Genomic DNA, 21,593 nt, shown 5'->3' with positions numbered 1-21,593 from the left:
GCTTCTCTCTCTCCCACTCTCTGTCTCTGTCTCTTTTTCTGTCTCTCTATCTCTCTATCTCTCTGTCTCTGTCACTCTGCCTCTGCTTCTGCCTATCTGTAACTCTTTCAAACAAATAAATAAATCTTAAAAAATAATAAAGTGATCCTTCAGTGATCAATGAGTTTTGTCAAATATATTAGGTGAACAGTGTATTGAGTGTAATTTTATTGTGTGATTCTTCAGTTTTACCATATTTTATCCATCTTTTCATAAACTTATAGTCCTTTTTTCATTGTTTTTTGTTTCTTTCTTGAGGACAGAGAGTAAACTATATGCCTTTCCCTAGTTTCTTATTTGGATGCAGCTTGGATCTCTCTCCTGAATTCCAGCTCATTTCTTCAATTCCAATTTGGACATCCATACGTATTTGACACAGAAACTTTGGACATAAGGTGTTCAATATCAACTTCACGTCTTTTTTTTTCTTTTTAAGTTTTATTTATTTATTTATTTGAAAGTCAGAGAGAAGTTACACAGAGAGGGAGAGGGAGAGAGAGAGAGAGGTCTTCCATCCAATGGTTCACTCCCCAGTTGGCTTCAAAGACCAGAGCTGTGTTGATCTGAAACCAGGAGTCAGGAGCTTCTTCCAGGTCTCCCATGCAGGTGCAGGGGCTCAAAAACATGGGCCAACTTCTACTACTTTCCCAGGCCATAGCAGAGGGCTGGATCAGAGGTGGAGCAACCAGGTCTCAAACCGACACCCATACCGGTTGCCCGCACTTCAGGCCCAGGTGTTAAACCACTGTGCCACAGCACTGGCCCCAACTCCATGTCTTTCCATCACATTCATTGTCCTTTTTCCCCCAAGTTCAGTTTGCAGTGCCAGTGCCTATCCCACTCGTCATACACACAGAGTGGAATTAAACTGTACATGTCAGGCCCCTCACAACAAACAGCAGTGAATTCTCCTCTTGCCCTTTTTCCATTTTCTCATGTACACTCAGTTTTCCTGTTCTTATTGCTCTGTGTCCTGATGGAAATCGGTCATGTCTCAGTCTGTTTTCCTTCCCTCTATCATTTAGTTCTTCTCCATTTGCCTCACTGGGGATGACATTTAATATACCAATCTGTCCGAGTAGTTGCCAGATTTTATTGGTCTCATTATTTACAGCAAATTATTTTCATGTAAAAAAATAACAAGTATTTTGATAATATTTGGAGGAAATAGAAAGATACATATTAACATACTTTATAAACAATTTTTTAAGAAATAGCAAGTGCATAAAACTCATTGGAATTAGGTCAAGCACATAAATAAAGTGTCACCTAAGTATCAGCTCTTTAAACACCTTTCTACCTTTACCACCTCACAACCCAAGGCCACTCACTTAAAAATGCTACAGTTTTTAGGCCTGGTCTGGGTTCTCTGTGCTTTTAACAACTGAATGGCTGCATCATATTCTTATGAACAATTCTTGCATGAGTGAACTGAAGCCTGATAATAAAGAAAAATCCATTTTTAAAAACATTCTTGCATCCTGCACCATGACATAGCAGGTTAAGCCATGGCCTGTAGCACCAACATCCCATATGGGTGCTGATTTGAGTCCCAGCTCTCCTATTCCCATCCAGCTCCCTGCTAATGTGCCTGGGAAAGCAGTGGAAGGTGGCCCAAGTCCCTGATCCCTGCACCCACATGAGAGGCCTAGAAGAAGCTCCTGGCTCTTGGCTTCAGTCTGGTATAGCTCTGGCTGTTTTGGACTTTTGGTAAGTGAAGCAGCAGGTGGAAGATTTTCTGTCTCTCTCTATCTCTACCTTTCTTTTTTTTTTTGACAGGCAGAGTGGACAGTGAGAGAGAGAGACAGAGAGAAAGGTCTTCCTTTGCCGTTGGTTCACCCTCCAATGGCCGCCGCGGCCAGCGTGCTGCGGCCGGCGCACCACACTGATCCGATGGCAGGAGCCAGGAGCCAGGTGCTTTTCCTGGTCTCCCATGGGGTGCAGGGCCCAAGCACCTGGCCCATCCTCCACTGCACTCCCTGGCCACAGTAGAGAGCTGGCCTGGAAGAGGGGCAACCGGGACAGAATCCGGCGCCCCGACCGGGACTAGAACCCGGTGTGCCGGCGCCGCTAGGCGGAGGATTAGCCTAGTGAGCCACGGCGCCGGCCTCTATCTCTACCTTTCAAGTGAATAAATTTTTAAAACACAAAATAAAGAAATTATTTGCTACCCTAATTGAAGATGTTCTCCTGTAGTTTGTTGAGAATGTTAATTCAGTCCTGTGTGTATACTTGAGTCTACAGACCACAGTCTGAGCTCCTTTCACAATCACTAAAAATGAGCTCCAGAATAAGGGAAACCATTGTAGTGGTTTGGAATGGAGGGACGGCAGCCAACCCGGGAAGAACCAGCAGCAAACCCGGGAAGGGCCAAGCAAACGAAAGAACAGTGCAAGGTCCTGTGTTGTTCCTCCACAAAGAGGGGGAGCGACATAATGGTGCTGTGACTCGGATAGGAAGCCTAGGAGACATAATGGTGCCGTGACTCGGGTAGGAAACCTAAGTAAAAAGAAGTGGGAAAATACTGGAGAAGGAGACTAGCAAAGAGCCTAGGGAAAAGCCGGACGGAAAAAGTGCCGGAAGAAGTTAGGATTGAAAGCGAAAGTGAAAGCTGGAGAAAACATAGACTTGGATGCGGACTATGGCGGGGAAGTTAGGAGATTAAAAGCGAAAGTGAAACCAAGAAGAAACTTAGACTCGGATAAGGACTGTGGGGAGAAGCCAGGAGAAATGAGAGGGGAATATTGTTGGAAGAAAAGTTAGGAAACATACCGGGTAGAGAAAAATATGTTAGGGAGGATGAATCCACGGGGGCAGGCCGAAGCGGAGAAGTAAGCTAGGTTGGGATTTGTCAAGTCAGCCCGGGGAACAAAAGGTGAAAAACTGGGACCAGAGGCAGAGACATAGGCTAGGTTGGAATCCGTCAGATTATCCCAGGGAGCAAAAGACGGGAAGCCAAACCAGGAGCGGAGACATAAGCTAGGTTGGAATTTGTCAGGTTATCCCGGGGAACTTAGACTGAAAACCGAGAAGTGGAAAAGTGAGATAGGCCCTGATTCGCGGAAGCCGCCGCGTGCAGAGAAAGCGCGCAGGGCACAAGCAGAGAGAGCGTACGGGGCGGGAGTAGATAGGAAGTGCGGGACTGGCGCGGAAGCCGTGGTGTGGACGTGAAGGGGTGTGGAGACCCCGGAGTGTGCGCGAAGCAGAGAAGCTGTGCAGATAAGAGAAGCACGGGCTGAAGCCACGCAGAGCTGGGAAGCCGCCGTGGGGTGAGGCGCCGAGAAGCCACTTCGGGGCGGGAGCCAGAAAGCCGCGGGGATAAGAGAAACAGAAGTATAGAAGTAAAATGAGAGAAATAGGAATGCTGGCAGATAGAAGTAAAATAGGAGAGATAGGAATGCCTGGAGTTAGAGAAATAGAGAAAAATAAGGCCTCCCCACAACATGGCAATGAGAGAGCTTGGATTCGGTCTGCCTGATTAGGGAGGCGGTGAGCACCTGCGGGCGGCTAGCAGCTTATGCGCTGCAGGACACCAAAGACAGGCACGAATCAACATCAATAAGTCTCCCCACAATACGGCAATGAGAAGGCTCGGATTCAGTTTGCCTGATTGGTAGGGCTTGTAAGCACCTGCAGGCAGTTCTAGCAGAGCAGATCATGCACTGCAGGGCACCAAACACAGGCACACATCAGCGCCTAAAAACCTCCTCACAACATGGCGAAGAGAGGACCCAGATTCGGTTTGCCTGATTGGTAGGGCTGTAAGCACCTGTGGGCAACTCTAGCAAGCAGAGCAGAGTGTGTGCTGCGGAGCACCGAAGACAGGTGCGTATCAATGCCAAAAAATAAAAAGAAAGGGGGAACTGTGGGGAGCAACTCGGACTAGACTAAGTTACTGGAATTAAGACTTATTCTATGCATCTGCTCTCCCACAATATGGTGCTGGGAGAGGAGTAACCAGCTTCTACACAGCTGCCTCTCACCAACTTGACAAGCTGCAGGAGCTGCTTCTGATTGGAGAAGAGCAGCATGCTCGGCGTGTGGGTAGCAGAGTTGGGATTGGTGGAAGAGGACTATAAAGGAGGAGAGAGAAAACATGCACCAGGAACATCTAAGGGGAACATCCGGATAACATCTGAGCAGCCCCCGAGAGAGCCAGCCAGCGGTGTGCTGCTACCCCACGGAAGTGGGGAAAGTGGCAGGGGGTACCGCCCTTCCATGGAGGTGGAAGGATCGGCAGCCAACCCGGGAAGAACCAGCAGCAAACCTGGGAAGGGCTGAGCAGATGAAAGAACAGCTCAGGGTCCTGTGTCGTTCCTCAACAAAGAGGGGGAGCGACATTGGAATTAGAAAATTAATATAGAAGCAAGATTTTTTCCCTATGATTATGCTTTCTGTTGCTAGGCAGATTACAAACTAAGCTGCACCTTATAGAAAGAAAATAATATGCACACAGAATGCAATCCCAATCTTTGATGAGAGCAGATATAATCAGGAGTACAGATGCTGATGTCTTTTGAAGATCTGGCTGTAGGATTCAGCTAGGAAGAGTGGCAGCATGTGGACAATGCTAGGAGGACCCTGTAGAGGGATGTGATGCTGAGAACTACAGTCTTTGGGTGAGGAAAACTCACCACAGTCTTTGGGTGAGTGAAACTCCCTTGAAATGGACCACTTTATTCACATTTGACAAATAAATGGACACCTTGCAAGGTTTTGGGCTGGGTAGGTTTAGGAATTGAGTCCGTGAAGGGTGAGCAGAGCATTTAAATGGGCACTTTTGCTGGGGCTGGCACTGTGGCACAGTGGGTTAAAGCCCTGGCTTGAAGTGCTGGCATCCTATATGGGCACTGGTCCAGCAGCTCCTCTTCCAATCCAGCTCTCTGCTATGGCCTGCGGTAGCAGTAGAAGAAGGCCCAAGTCCTTGGGCCCCTGGACCCTTGTGGGAGACCCAAAAGAAGCTCCTAGCTCCTGGCTTCGGATTGGCACAGCTCTGGCCATTGTGGCCACCTGGGAAGTGAACCAGTGGATGTAAGACCTCTCTCTCTGTCTCGACCTCTCTCTGTAACTTTGTCTTTCCAATAAATAAAATAAATCCTTAAAAAATAAATTGGCACTTTTGCTGCATAAATTCTAGGACCAAATATTGTCCTTCAGCACTCTAACTTACTGATTTACAAAACCAGCATCATTTTCTAGGAGCAGGGTATTACAGCACCAAATGCCAGGAGGTCTTCAAGCTGGAGCAAGGAGAAGAGCCCTGTGTGGTGGCAAAATCCATCAATCAGAGCCTCTCAGGTCAGTCAACACACAATGGGCAGGGAGGCCGGGACTAAAAGAACTGCAGAAAGAACTCAGCAGATGATGACTGTGTAGAGCTCTTATCACTAATTTTTCCCCATCCCTGCTCTGAGAACAGCTGGTACCATGCACCAGACACAGGGATTCTGCGGTCTCCAAGGAATGCTGCCATGTGTATGTTCATCTACTTGCTTTTCTGCTCTTAGTGAATATTATCTTAGATTTTTACCAAAAATTCAATCAATTTCTGGCTCTAATAAGGCTGTTTTCTAGATTAGACAGAGCCCTTACATTCTACCTTGTCCTTGTCTCTACTTTTTTAAGGTAAACAAATTTAATGTATTTCATGAGTGTATGCATTTCATATATGCAGATTTAGGAACATAGTGATTCTTCATCTCCTGCCCTTCCTCCTGTCCACTCTCCCACCTGTTCCTCCTCCCTTCCTCTCTTATTTCTGTACAATTTTTACAATGATCCATTTTCAGTTTACTTTATACTCATAAGATTAACCCTACACTAAGAGTTCAGCAAATAGTAAGAGGGAAAAAGCCCATTTCCTCCACAGCATCCTGGGTTCTACTACACACCTGGCTTCTTTTTAGACATCCATTTATGTATTTGTTACTTCTTTCAATGCTTATTAGCTGGAAAGTCATAGGCACTGGTTTCTTACTAGTTACAGAGACTGAACTCCTAACTCGTGCTTTCAGCCAGGCAAAGGCATTGTGTTGCCTAAATCTGAGGACTGCACCAGTGAATGAGAACTAACTCCTTCTCCCTCTCCCTCTCCCTCTCCTTCTCCCTCTCCCTCTCCCTCCGTCCCTCTCTCTCTCATGTTTCTCTGTCTTTTCTCTCTCTCTCTCTCTCGGTCGCTGATTCTCAAATAAATATGTAAGAAAAAATAATACACTGTTGGCAATAATTGAGAAGTAAACCAGTGGATGGGTTCTGGTTTCCTATGTGCTACTCTCTGGATCTCAAATCAAGAGTAGGAAAGAAGTAAAAATAACAGCAAAAGATGCCTCTGTATTATGACATCAGAAATTGAGACACTAAGCAAAAGGAAATTGGTGGTGCTAAAAATAACTGAGAGAATCAGGAGAATATGGTTACCAAGGCTACATGAATCCATGGATTCTCAGTGAATCACTGACAGTTTTTTGGGAGGGGAGATTGTACTTAAAGTTTTCCTTCAAGGACTGGCACTGTGGTTCAGTGGTTTAAAGCCCCAGCCTGTAGTGCCTGCATCCCATATGAGTGGTGGTTCAAATTCCAGCTGCTCTAATTCTGATCCAGCTCTCTGCTATGGCCTGGGAAAGCAGTAGAGGATGGCCCAAGTCCTTGGTCCACCCTCCCCCATGCCTCTCTTCTCTCAGGGTGTAATTATACTTTCAAATAAATAAATAAATCTCTTTTTTGACAGGCAGAGTGGATAGTGTGAGAGAGAGACAGAGAGAAAGGTCTTCCTTTTGCCATTGTTTCACCCTCCAATGGCCGCCACGGCTGGTGCACTGTGGCCGGTGCATCACGCTGATCCAAAGGCAGGAGCCAGGTGCTTCTCCTGGTCTCCCAGGGGTGCAGGGCCCAAGCACTTGGGCCATCCTCCACTCCTTCCCAGGCCACAGCAGAGAGCTGGCCTGGAAGAGGGGCAACCAGGACAGAATCTGGCGCCCCGACCGGGACTAGAACCCGGTGTGCCAGCGCCGCAGGGTGGAGGATTAGTCTATTGAGCCACGGCGCCAGCCAATAAATAAATCTTAGAAAAACTTTCCTATTCTGGGGATTAAAAACCTCAACAATAGTTAAGGTTAAGTCTGCTTTTGGGGTCCTTTGATCTTCTAGTATCTGGATGTACATGTCTCTTTCAAGACCTAGGAAATCCTCAACTACTTTTTTAAAGATTTATTTATATGAAAGGCAGAGTTACAGAGATGGAGAGGCAGAGGCACAGATAGAGAAGCTTCTGCCTGTTGGTTCACTCCCCCAAATGGCCACAATATCTGCAGCTGCGCCAGTCTGAAGCCAGCAGCCAGGAGCTTCCTCTTGGTCTCCCATGTGGCTGTATGGGCCCAAGGACTTGGGCCATCCTCCACTGCTTTCCCAAGTGCATTAGCAGGGAGCAGGATTGGAAATGGAGCAGCCAGCTCTCAAGCCAGCACCCATATGGGATGCTGGCACTGCAGGCAGCAGCTTAACCCACTATGCCACAGTGAAATCCCCCTCAACTATTATTTTCTTTAGCAGGTTCTCAATGCCTCTTCTCTTTTCCTTCATGTATACCTGTAATTTGAATATAATGGTATTCCAAATTTCGTATAGACTTTTAAAATTCTTTCCTGTTTATTTTTGTTTGATTGAGTTGTCTTGTCCTCAAAGTCTGAAACTCTTTCCTCCAGTTGGTCTCTTCTGCTGTTAAAGCTCTCAATTGTATTTTTAATTTCACTGATTGAAGATTTCATCTCTAAAATTTCTACCTGGTTCTCCTTAATGATTTCTATCTACTTAGTGATATTTTCATTATGCCATTTATTGATTTCTTCATTTCTTTAACCTATCTGTATGCTCTTGCATTGCATTGAGTTTTCTGACAATCTTTCTTTTGAATTCTATTTCTGACATTCCATGGATTTCCCTTACTTCAGAATCTAATTCTGGAGAACCATTGTGATTTTTGGGGGGCCACATGTACCTTGCTTCTTCAAGTCTCCTGTCCCTATGCTGACACCTGTGCGTCTGGTGTGATTATCTTTTTTTAACGGAGTGGATGTTATTGGTAGAGCTTATGGTTTAGCAAGAACAGAGATATCAGAGCGTGACTGGCTGTTGCAGCCATTTAGGGAGTGAACCAGTGGATGGACCCTATTTCTCTCCATCTCTAACTGTAACTCTGCCACTCAAATAAATAAAATCTTCAAAAGGTGGGTGTCAATGTGGCATAGTGGATAAAGCGGCCACCTGCAGTGCCGACATCTGATATGGGCACCAGTTCTGATCCTGGCTTCTCCACTTCTGATCCAACTCTCTGCTATGTCCTGGGAAGGCAGTAGAAAACCGCCCAATTCCTTGGGCATGTGCACCCATGTGGGAGACCCAGAAGAAGCTCCTGCCTCCTGGCTTCTGGCCTGGTTCCAGCCATTGTGGCCAATTGGGGAGTGAACTGGTGGATGGAAGAACTTTCTCTCTCTCTCTCTCTCTCTCTCTCTCTCTCAGCCTCTGCCTCTGCCTCTTTCTAACTGTCTCAAATAAATAAATAAATACTTTTTTTACAGGCAGAGTGGACAGTGAGAGAGAGACAGAGAGAAAGGTCTTCCTTTTGTCGTTGGTTCACCCTCTGATGGCCGCTGCGGCCGGCACACTGTGGCCCGCACACCGCACTGACCCAAAGGAAGGAGCCAGGTGCTTCTCCTGGTCTCCCATGGGGTGCAGGGCCCAAGCACTTGGGCCATCCTCCACTGCACTCCCTGGCCACAGCAGAGAGCTGGCCTGGAAGAGGGGCAACCGGGACAGAATCCGGTGCCCTGACCAGAACTCGAACCCGGTGTGCCAGTGCCACAAGGCAGAGGATTAGCCTATTAAGCCATGGCACTGGCTTAAATAAATAAATCTTAAGAAAATAAAAAGAAAAAAAAAACAGGCAATTGAAAGACTCCAGTGAGTCCTTAGGGCAGTGAAATATGCAAGTACCCATGACCTTCCCTGCCTGCATGGTGGAGGAGATGGTTGAAAGGAGAGACTCCTTTCCTACCTCTCCTGTTCCAGAAAGGGCCAACAGTAAAGTTTTGGATCACAATAGCCTGAGCTCCCCCCCACACCCCTAGTCTACCACATTCCCTCTCTTGTGACAGACATTCCCAGCTCTACTAGTACATGAACAAAACTATGATCACTCTGGAGAAGATCCTAAGGTTGAGCAGAAGGTCAAGGTAAAAACTGAGAAGGCAGGAGGAGTGAAAAAGCAGGACTGCCCCAGCCCTTGGGCCTATCAGTCTTGTGTACATCTTCTTCCTGTTCCATGGGGAATGAAGAGTGATTGGTCTGAGAACATTCTTAGGGGCTTTTCTGATGTTTTGTCTGGAAGAAATCAGAAACTTCTATAATCAAAAAAATTTCACAATATTCCATGATGATTCCAACTGGAATCAAGGGATTCCCCCCCTCCCCCAGGGCCTTTGAAATGTTGGTGTGTCACTTGCGCCACCCTGTCAAATGCACAGGGTGCAGGACTGCAACTCTGAAGAGGCAAACAGGTCTCCCAGGTTCTGAAGAACTTTGACTCACCTGTGTATTCTGATTCCTACAAGTCCATGTGAGCTAACCCAACTCATCTTGCACATGTGCAAAGTCACATGAATGTAGCTTTTTTTTTTTTTGACAGGCAGAGTGGACAGTGAGAGAGAAAGAGACAGAGAGAAAGGTCTTCCTTTGCCGTTGGTTCACCCTCCAATGGCCGCCGCGGCCGGCGCACCGCGCTGATCCGATGGCAGGAGCCAGGAGCCAGGTGCTTTTCCTGGTCTCCCATGGGGTGCAGGGCCCAAGCACCTGGGCCATCCTCCACTGCACTCCCTGGCCACAGCAGAGAGCTGGCCTGGAAGAGGGGCAACCGGGACAGAATCCGGCGCCCCGACCGGGACTAGAACCCGGTGTGCCGGCACCGCTAGGCAGAGGATTAGCCTAGTGAGCTGCGGCGCCGGCCCTCATGAATGTAGCTTTTGAGACAAGTGTCCATCTCTCAGTGGCCTATGAAAATTCAACATCAACATATGCATATTCCCTTGTTGACTTTATTGGGTTCTTTTTTGATTTAACTTGGATTTTCACTGAGTCCTTTTACCTACTCACCAGTAGAAAAGTTATGCACACAAGCCTACCGACCTCAAAAGTAGTAACTCAGGGAAAAGCCCTGTGGTGTAGCAGATAAAGCTGCCGCCTACAGTGCCAGCATCTGATATGGGTGCTGGGTTGAGTCCTGGATGCTCCACTTCCAATGCAGCTCTCTGTTATGGCCTGGGCCAGGCCCAGCCATATGGAGCCTCTCGTGGGGGTCAGATGCGGGCTACCCATGAGGCCACTGCTGGTCGCCACCACCTGTGCTAGTGCAGCTGTGCCAGCCCCATGCCAGTGATGCCCATCCTGTGGCAGGTGCGCTCCTTCCATGGCCCGCACACCAGCTGCCTGCACGCGGCCTGTGGGCCCATGTGCACCTATTACCTGGTACGCACCAAGTAACAGAACTTTGAGGTGTACCTGAAGACGCGCTGGCTGTATGGCCTCATCCGCTTCCTGCTCTACTTCAGCTGCAGCCTGCTCACCGCCGCGCTCTGGTGCGCGCTGGCCAAGCTCTTCTGCCTGCAGTACCTGGGCGTGTGCGCACTGTTCTGCTTCCAGTTCCAGCTGTCGCTGCTGCTGCTGCTGATGCTGCTGCTGCTGCTGGGCCGCCGGCGCCTGGACTTCAGGCTGCTCAATGAGCTGCTGGTCTATGCCACCCACGTCACCATGCTGCTGGTCCGGGGGCTGGGCTGGTGTTTCCTGGTCTTCGTGGACATGTAAAGCCCACACCGTGGGGGATGCCGGGTGCCAGCCAAGGGAGGTGCCCGCTGCCGCCCCGAACCTGCCCCAGCCACTGAGAAACCCGGGGGTGTCCAGCTGGGCAGGAAGGGGGCCCAGACCCCCTGCTGACGCCCCTGCCGCGAGGGCGCACTGGTCCCCAGGTGCTGGGCGGCCGGCACCCGTGTTGAGGATGGCAAGTCAGCCCCAGGCAGAGCCCCCACTTCCGCTGCACACAATCTTTTGCAGTAAACTTCACTGTCTCCTTGAGGCTTTGTTTTCTGCTAATTCGCTCGCGGTATCGGAACCCCCCTGCTGAGGGCACAGGGTGACAGGAGGGGTGCGGCTGTCCTCCCCCCGCTCAAACCCCGCCGCCCCATCTCCAGTTCCTGGTCAATTCTTTATGATGTGAACCTCTTTCTCTCTGTCTAATTCTGCCTCTCTGTAACTCTGTCTTTCAGGTACATAAATAAAATCTTTAAATAAAAAGCAGTAACTAACTCAGAGAGAGACTTGGTGTTAGACATTCTAGTGCAAGACCTGAAAATGAAGCAACTACTTTCTACTGAAATTCAACAGACCCCAAAATAGAAATCCACATGCCAATTCTACCTGCCCATGAGTTCTCAGCACTGGTACCACTTTATCACTGTTGTTTTCCAAAGGACCCTTATATATGTAAGTTACTGAATACCTCTGTGCCCATTTTGTCTCATATTGTGCATAAAATTTGCAGTTTACAACATTTTCACATTTTAACCACAATTCTTCATTACCCACGGGTCACTGATATGCAAATAGGCTAGTTTATATTTTTCCATGATTCTCTAGTAAGTTACAGACCAGGATACTAATAAGCCTTCTAACATCAACAATAGTGCTGACACTATGTGGTAGCAGCTCCTAAGTCTAAGAAATCAGGCCCTGCCAGCGCTGTGGCTCACTTGGCTAACCCTCCACCTGTGCGCCGTCACCAGGGTTCTAGTCCCGAATGGGGCACCGGATTCTATCATGGTTGCTCATCCTCCAGTCCAGCTCTCTGCTGTGGCCCAGGAAGGCAGTGGAGGATGGCTCAAGTGCTTGGGACCCTGCACCCACATGGGAGACCAGGAGGAAACACCTGGCACATGGCTTTGGATTGGCACAGCACACCAGTTGCAGCACCAGCCATAGTGGCCATAGTGAACCAATGGAGAAGGAAGACTTTTCTCTGTATCTCTCTCTCTCTCTATCTCTCTCACCGTCTAACTGCCAGTCAAAAAATAAAATCAAAAGTAAACAAACAAATAAATAAATCAGGTGCTTTCCATTGCTTTCCAGATTTTTAGTTTTTCACTATAAAGTAAGCCACACACACACACACAAACACACACACACGCACAGTATAGTTACCAAAAAGGCAGTCCCACAGTATATTTCGAAAAAGGGTTTCTACTGCTTAAACACCACTAAACCAAACTTTTGTTGCTGTAGTCTCCCACATATTTAAAGTTCCTATATTTTTCCTCTCCCTGAACTGTTACTTACAGATTTATACTTGATAACCCAAAAGAATTATACCAGTATGCTTCAGATGTTATTTTTCCAAGTTCTGAAGTATAAAAAATACTATTTAAAATATTTTTATCCTTATTGGGACATTTATACATCCATATATATCATAGAATAATATTTGGCCATATGATGAACCAGAATAATCCTTGAGTTTTAGATACACTTAATTTGAGAGCCCTAAATGACCACTTGACTTTAAGAATTTGTTTTGCACTATATTACATTGACTTAAATAAATGAATTCTGCATGTTATTAGAATACTACTATGCAGAAGTAATAAGTCAGCACATAATTATGTTGCTAATTATAGGTTGATAACTGTAAGTGAGCATATGCAGAGATGAGGAAGTCTAAGTATCATATTTATGGGTATTTGGCCAATGGTTAACAAACCAGCTAGGATGCCTGAATCTGAAGTCAGGACACCTGGATTTGATTTTTGCATGAGGCTCCTGATTCCAAAATCTTATTTTTTAAAGATTTATTTTGTAGAATTGAGAGGTAGTGTTACAGACAATGAGAGGGAGAGAAAGAGAGAAAGGTCTTCCTTTCCTTGGTTCACTCCACAAATGGCTGCAATGGCTGGAGCTGTGCTGATCAGAAGCCAGGAGCCAGGAGCCCTTCCCAGACTACCACATGGGTTCAGGGGCCCAAGGACTTGAGACATATTCTACTGCTTTAACAGGCCACAGCATACAGCTGGATTGGAAGAGGAGTACCCGGGATTGGAACCATTGCCTATAAGGGATGTGGATCCCACTTGTGGAGGATTAACCTACTGTGTCACAGCACCAGCCCCTCAAATTTTTATGACTTAAGGACTCGAGCCATCTTCTACTGCTTTCCCAGGCCATAGCAGAGAGCTGGTTAGGAAGAGGAGCACATGAGACTAGAAAGGCACCTATTTGGGATGTGGGTGCCATGGCACCAGGCTCCAAATTATGACTGTGTACTCTGAGAGTTGGGAGGTGATGGCTGAAGTAGTTGACTCCCTTTCAAACATAGAGAAGACCAAAACTGTTCAACTGGCACGTGGATACTTTGTGAGTCAGCATTGGCCAATGCAATGTCTCTAGCTCACCAAATCTCAAATCATCAAAAAAAAAAGAGGAAAGAAAGAGTATCTTCTGTTTAACATTATTCAAATTATTTTGAAAAATGGAAACTACAATGGACAGTTTTCAGAATCCCCAGTGGGTATAATTATCCTAATCTTCTATCCCTCATCTGGATGTCATTTCTATATAATGCAGTTACTAATCCATTCATGAAAACATTTATCAATGTAAGCATTAAATAGATGCACATATCTATATCTACTCATGAATATTCCAATCAATAAAAGCAGTCCCAAGAAAGAATTCCAGAAGTTTGAAGCAGTTAAAGAAGCAGTAGTTGGAGCAGACATGAAGGTGCAGCAGGTGAAACTGCCACAAGAGACAATGGCACCCATATTCAAGTGCCATTTGGAGTCCTGGAAACTCTGCATCTCACCCAGCTTCTTGCTAATGCACATAAGAATGAGGCGGTTCATGATCCTAGTCCTTGAGTCCTTGCCTCTGCCACACAAGTCAGAGACCTGGAAAAAGTTCCAGGTTCCCGGATCCCGCCTGGCCCAGCCCAAGTTGCTGAAGGAATCTGGGAAAGTGAACCAGCAGATGTAAGATCTCTCACTCTCTCACTCTTCCATTGAAGTAAATGAATATCTTATAAAGTAAGAAAAAGTGCTACAAAGAAAACTATCTAAGAATAATATCAGAAAGAAATGAACATCCTATTTGGATCTGCCCACTCTAGTTTTATCATTTAAACATAGAGAAAAAAATGTATAGATATATAATGAGTTACAACTAGATTATTTTTCAGGTTTAATCAAATAAAGTAAATTTGTCATTATTTCCTTTTCTCACAGAAAATTTTCATGATGTCAACATTTTTCCAATGACTGGTTTGGCCACTCCTTCCCTTGAAAGGAAAATAATATGACTTCAGGAAGCAATTTTTTGATTCACTTGTTTACCCACTCACTCAGGAAAGTAACACTTACTGGGACTATCAAGGAACAGTCACAATCCTAAGAGAAGCCAAAAGGAAGAAAGCTTGATTTTACCCTATATTCAAGTGGAGGAACAGATGGAGGAAAACCACAAGAGCAAAGTCAACTATCAGTTCCCCTCAGACCTGGAAACAAAGATATCAACTCCCACCGCTCTTATTTCATGGAGTATTGGAAGCCTAATCAAGAGCATATAGAAAAAGAGGAAGCAGGAGTCAGACATGGGGCTGTCACTCAAGGGGGGCAGGACAAAGCAGGGCTGAACTCCCAGAGGGGTGGGACAAAGCAAGGCAGTCACTCCCAGAAGGGCGGGCCAAAGCAGGGCTGTCACTACCAGGGGATATGACAAAGCAGGGCTGCCATTCCCTGAGGGGGGCGGGATACAGTATAGCTTTCACTGCCAGAGGGGCAGGACAAAGCAGGACTGCCATAACCAGAGGGGTGGGACAAAGCAGGGCTTCCACACCCAGAGGGCCTGGACAAAGCAAGACTGCCACAGCCACAGGTCCTGGACAAAGCAGGGCTGTAACTCTGAGAGGGGCTGGACAATGCAGGGCTCTCACTAACAGGGTGTAGGATAAAGAAAAAAAAAGAAAAAGAGAAAAAAAAGTCATCAAAATTTCATAGGAGGAAAGCCAAAAGTCCATGTTTGCAGATGACATGATTCGACCCTCGGAAACACCTCCACAGCCCATCAAAAAGCTGTGAAAACAAGCTGGCACTGTGGCTCAATAGGCTTATCCCCCGCCTAGCAGGTCTGCCACACCGGCTTCTAGTCCCAGTTGGGGTGCCGGATTCTGTCCCAGTTGCCACTCTTTCAGGCCAGCTCTCTGCTATGCCCAGGAGTGCAGTGGAGGATGACCCAAGTGCTTGGGCCCTGCACCCCATGGGAGACCAGGAGAAGCACCTGGCTCTTGTCTTTGGATCAGTGTGGTGTGCCGGCCACAGTGCCATTGGAGGGTGAACCAATGGCAAAAGGAAGACCTTTCTCTCTGTCTCTCTCTCACTGTCCACTCTGTGTGGAAAAAAAAAAAAGGCTTTGAAAACGGATGAACTATTCAAGGAGGAGTTAGGTCAGGTAGTCAGTACTTAAGGTGGTCTCGGGCCGCTCCACCCATGCTGACAGACCCCAGACTGGGATTTCATCCTACCCACCATTTTCACACCTGATCCCCCTTCCAGCCACCTCTCACTGACTCAGAGGCCTGAGGAACCTGTGGAAGCTGTTTTCAGCCACAACCCAAGGGCTCAGGCCGCTTCTCTGAGCTCCCAGTAACTGCTGCCAAGCAATGCCTGAACACACAACTGCGCATGTGTGCCTGGCTTGCGAGCTCTGTGGGCTGCGCACAGAAGCCTGGTGGCCAGGAGTGCTCAGTCCACATGTGCAGGGGGAATTGGAGGACTTGGGTTGCTTTCCAAGGTCAGTGGGACTTGACTAAACATTGGTGATGTTTTGGGAAAGTGGTCCCTGCAGTCCGGCATGACTAAGCTGGTGCAGTGTCAGGACGCTGAAGGTGTCATGCAGAGTCAACTCCCTTGAAACCCTCTCTCGGAATCACCTGATCCCAAAGTGGATTCCCCCTCCAGATCCCCTGGGGTCCTAGTCTGTTGCCATGGGAATGCAAGAAAGGAAGCCATGATTTCTCACTAACACGTTGTATAGATACCACAAAGGCAGTCACACATTTCCTTTCCAGAAACGATTTCCACTGCTGATACACTACTAAACCAAACTTTTGTTCCTATCTACCTTTCACTTCACATCAGTAAAATTATTTTTAAAACTCTAACCAGTGATTATCCGTCCATCAGGGTACCGAGTTGATATCATTCTCCTCCTCTTTTCCTAACCCTCATCTGGTTGTCACGTCTATAAAAAGTTGTTACTGATCCACTCGTGAAAACATTTATTACTGTGAATGTTAAATTGATTCACGCACGTATCCTCTATTCATGAATATTCCAATACATACAAGCAGTACTAAGAAAGACTTCCAGAAGTTTGAAGCAGTTAAAGAAGCAGAAGTTGCAGCAGGTGTGAAGGTGCAGCAGGTAAAGCTGCCACAAGAGACAATGGCATCCATATCCAAGTGCCACTGGGAGTCCTGGAAACTCTGCATCTAACCCAGCTTCTTGCTAATGCACATGAGAATGAGGTGGTTCCTGATCTGAGTCTTTGAGTCCCTGCCACCACCACCCACGTATGGGCCCTGAATAGAGCTCCAGGTTCCCAGATCTGCCTGGCCCAGCCCAAGTTCTTGAAGGAATCTGTTAGAGGGAACCAGCAGATGTGAGATCTCTCACTCTTTCCCTCTCTCACTCTTCCATTGAAGTAACTAAATGTCTGAGAAAATGAGAAAAATGCTACAAAGAATAATTTCAAGAAGAATTTTTAAGAAGTGAACATCCTATTTGTATCTGACCACTAGAGCAAAATCATCTATCAGTTCCCCCTCAGACCTGGAAGCAGACTAAGATAATTATTTAGAATATTGAATGGAACCTATTTGTATTTAAAAATTGTTTGAAAGCCAAATTTAACTGATATTTCTGCTAATCTGGCAGTCCTAATGAAAAGGAGTGAGCCATGGCAAGGCAAGCTGTCAAGGAAAACATCAAAGAAAAGCTCATATCCTCTATGGACACTGCTTCTCCTCTTCATTTATGCTCCCACGTCCTTCATCCTGTGGATCTGCCCTGGCTCCCCAATCATGGCTTACCCTCAGGAGGATGGTCTGGGGAAGGGTAAGTTGGGAGAGACCCTAAGGCAGGTTCACAATATATAATGGATTTCAGTTTGACTTTGCCACCAACTAATTGAGCCCATATCGCACCTCACCTGGGACATAGCACAGTTGTTGTTAGTAGTGCTTGGAACTTGACATTTCTCCCACTTTTACATTCCCTCCCTTTCTTAGCATTTGTCAGACATTAAGGGAGAAACAGAGACTCAGGATAGTTCCTAGACACAGCCCTTGCCAATGAAGATGGCTCATCCACAAAGTACATTAGAAGCAATAATCAAAGGGAGATCCAGATGCAGTTGACACGAGCACCCACGCTGTGCCTGGGCTTGCCATAAGTGCATATGTAGGCTGTTCATCAGCAGAGGGACAATCTGTTTTACCTTCTATGTTACAATGCCAGTGCGCGCGCACACACACACACACACACACATATATACACATATACATATATATATATATAAAGATCTATTTATTTATTTGAAACTCAGATTTACACACAGAGAGACACACATACACACACACACACACACAGAGGTCTTCCATATGCTGTTTCACTCCCCAATTGGCCACAATGCCAGAGCTGCGCCAATCCAAAGCCAAGAGCCAGGACCTTTTTTCATAGGTATGATTTCAAGAAGACAACCACACTTCCCTAATTATATATATATATATATATATATATATATATATATATGATTTATCTATCTTTTGAAAAGTAGAGTAATAGAGAAGGAGAGAGAGAGAGGAAGGGAGGGAGAGAGAGAGAGTGATATCTTCCATTCACTGGTTCACTCCCCCAAAAGCCACAGTGCCTCTGTCTGGGCTAGATAAAGCCAGAAGCCTGGACTCCATAAAATCTCCCACATAGGTGACAGGGGCTCAATTACTTGGGTCATTTTCCATTGCTTTCCCAGGCACATTAACAGGGGACTGGATCAGAAGTTAAGCAGCTAGGACTTGAACTGGCACACAGATGGGGGACCAGTGTCACAGGCAGTGGCTTAATCCACTGTGCCACACCACTAGCCCCATGTTCACTTTTACATCTCGTTTACTCATTCAGCTAAGAGACAGACTGTCAGGTTCTGAGGTTAACAAGTCAAATCAAGCAAACATGGTTCTTGCTCTCATGAAGTCTGCAGTCTGACAGGAAAGAATGAACCAGGCAAATGATATTTCCTTATGTAGTAAATACTAAGTGTGAATTGAATGGCTGAAAATTTAAACTGCCCAAACCAAGCAATTCTGATCTTCTGAACAAGAGACAGAAGGCACAGACATAGAACTGCAAATGATCCAGTTAACTATTTATATAAACAGCTTCTAATTAAAAAGTTAAAATACAAATAACACACGCATATCTGAGCACAGTTGTTACCTTAACATTAAACATAAAAAAAAAAGACCATGAAATAATAAGAGTGAGACTTTGAGTGTAATTCATTATTTGGCAATTTGCAATCCTATATGGTCTTCTGCAGTGTGTTCTTCTACAGGTATTCTTCCTCTTTCTCACATTTTTTTGGGGAAAGTTTTATTTATTTGGAAGGCAGAGTAACAGAGGGAGGAGTCAGAGAGAGCAATCTCTCACCTGTCGGCTCACTCACCACATGGTCACAATGGTCATGGCTGCAGCAGTTTGAATCCAGAAGCCTGGAACTCCATCAGGGTCTCCTACATGTATGCAGGGACCCAATGACTTGAGTCATCTTACACTGCTTTATCAGGCACATTTGCAGGGACTGGGATCAGAAGTGGAGCAGTACAGACTCACAGTGGCACCCATATGGAATGCCAGCCTTGCAGCTGGTGACTTAAGCCCCTGTGCTGGTCCTCTCATTTTTTAATTTTTCCAGCTGGGAAATCTGAGGTTTGAGAAACTGAGCCATAAGACAAAACATTGATTTCTTAAGCTGTGTTAGACTTCAGCTGGTGTTCCTTCTAGTCTAAAAGACTATATTCCCTATGGGCAAATGACAAAACCTTTTCCACCTGAGTCTCCTCTTAGCGAACTAGTGATAATATAGTCCCCAGAATTAATCTATGGGCTAAAAGATATGATGTAAGGCATTTAGTCTCTCAGGAATGTTAGTTCTCTATCCAGGTCTCCCGTTATTCTTTCTGTACTTGGTGAACTAAAGGATGATGTAAAATGATATGAAAATAACTAACAAACATCAATAAAACACCATGCAAATTTTATTCTCAAATCTGGATGCTAACCTTTCCCCTCTGCAACTCTTCAAAATTATTTTGCATTCATTCTCATTTATTATTTGACTGTTACAGGTAAAAACCCAGAGAAATCTTCCAGGTAAGCAGCAGGTAAGGTACTTTTTGGAAGAAGGCAGAGTTTATAAAGCATCCTGAAATTGGGGTCAGCTTCACTGGGTGTCACTCTGAAGGATGTTGGTTCAGTTTCTCTGAAGGGAGGAGAGAACATCCACTTTGCTTCTGGCCTTGTCTAAATAAGGTCAGAGTTTGTGAACTCAAGAGGCTTCTGTGACATTGGCAGCGCATGACAAGAGCCTCAGGTGATTACTGACGTCATAAATAAGATGTCAATTGTTAAATCAACAACGGGAGTCAATGTGCACTTTCTCCCCATGTAGGATCTCTGTCCTTAATGTGTTGTACTATGTGAATTAATGGTAAAACTAGTCTTCAAACAGTACTTTACCCTTTGTGTGTCTGTGTGGGTGCAAACTGTTGAAATCTTTACTTAGTATATACTAAGTTGATCTTCTGCATATAAAGATAATTAAAAATGAATCTTAATGAAGAATGGGAAGGGAAAGGAGTAGGAGATGGGATGGTTTGCAGGTGGGAGGGTGGTTATGGGGGGGGAAACAGCTATAACCCGAAAGTTGTACTTTCGAAATTTATATTTATTCAATAAAAGTTTTATAAGAAAATTTTAAAAAGGATGTTGGTTGAAGAAAGGAATAAGGCCAGCTACCCATCTTTGAGATTTTTGGAGGGGAAGAGTGGAGAGATGTAAACAAAAGCAAAGGCTCTTAGTTCTCATTCTGTCTCCACCTGCTGGAGACTGTCAAGCCCTTGAGGATGGCTAGCGAGTCTGGTCTGCAGGCAAGCCTTGGTCCTGGACTCCATTTTCCAGAGTTCCTCCTGCCCTACGTCATGCGCACTTGAGCGCCTGCGTGGGTGTGTGCATGTCGGAGCGCGCGTGCGCACAGGTGGATCCAAAGCCCAGGACTGTGGAAATTCATTCACTGGGAGGAGCCAGCGCTGGGAGGCGGGGCAGTGACTTCACTCGCACTCAGCTAGTCTGTTACTCTGCACCTGCAATCCCAGGCAGTTTGGGAGAACAACACCCAGCCCGCGCCCGCTGCTTCTCCTCCCGCTGCTGTTGGGCTGTAGCCATCGCCACTACCGTTCCCGTGTGTCCTGAAGGGAGCCGCCAGGGTCCCCGGAATTCTCACGGCAGATAGGTAGACCATGCAGAGGGGTTGTGTGCCAGGGCTGCTGGCGGCTGGGGGTCCAGGCTCTCTGGGTGCCATCGGGCAGCGGCAAGGACTGAGAGGGATCCAGGCTGTCCCGCGTTTCCCCACGCTCTGAGGGTCCCGCGTCTCCCCTTTTCTCAAGTTTCCTAAATGCCTTTTATTTACAGGGTACAAGGGGTGTTCCCAGTCGCGAAAGGTTTGTGGGGGGTGTTCAGTTACTGGAACGGATTGGTGGGTTCATTCTTCAACTCAGTGTAGCAATAAACGGCCGGGAAAAGGTAGCAAAAAAGGCAGAAGCTTTATTGTGCCAAGTGAAGGTAGTCTTAAGTGAGCCGGATGCTGGTTTCCAGGAGGTGTGCCACGTTTTTAAAAGTCTCGCTTTTTTTTTTTAATTGGACCACAATCGGAGGGGTGGGGTGGGAGAGTTCATTTTTATATGTTTCTAAGTATGGCAGGGACCCCTCCTCTTGTTAAGAAAAAACTGGCTAAAGGCAAAAAAAATACAAAAACAAAAATAATAACAACAACAACACGTAACAACCAGGTAGAGGCTTTGGAGCTGAGACTTTCTGAGAAATGCCACAGTGCAGAGCTGGGTCAGTGGTCTGGGTGCACGCAGGCAAGTGACTGCCTGGAACTGGAGTTGTTAAGAGCTAGCTTCCTCTTTCGGGGCCCATGGGACCTCAGACTTACCAGGCCATTTTGCAGCAGTTCCCATGGAGCAGGGCTGGGTGGCCCCCAACAGGGAGCCCAGGGCTGCAGTGGGTGACTCAGCCCTGCTGCCCCCACTCCACACGCACACAGCCCGCAAGGCAAGGTCCCCACGGGCACTCGGGGCGGCTGGAGCTCTGTGGGCTCGGCTGACTTTTCTCCCCGTTGTTCAC

At 46.5% G+C, this 21,593-nt stretch overlaps 1 pseudogene; it reads left to right on the top strand.

The window, feature by feature from the left end:
• Window positions 1–10,455: 10,455 nt before the first annotated feature.
• On the top strand, window positions 10,456–10,890 carry LOC149121630 (transmembrane protein 250 pseudogene; annotated as a pseudogene).
• The last annotated feature ends 10,703 nt before the right edge of the window (window positions 10,891–21,593 follow it).

This window comes from Oryctolagus cuniculus, chromosome 16 (assembly GCF_051225735.1).
Source record: "Oryctolagus cuniculus isolate XC-2025 breed Fujian yellow rabbit chromosome 16, ASM5122573v1, whole genome shotgun sequence".
NCBI classification, from domain to species: Eukaryota; Metazoa; Chordata; class Mammalia; order Lagomorpha; family Leporidae; genus Oryctolagus; species Oryctolagus cuniculus.
Note: the sequence above shows the minus strand (reverse complement) of the source record. Positions and strands in the feature narration are given on the sequence as shown.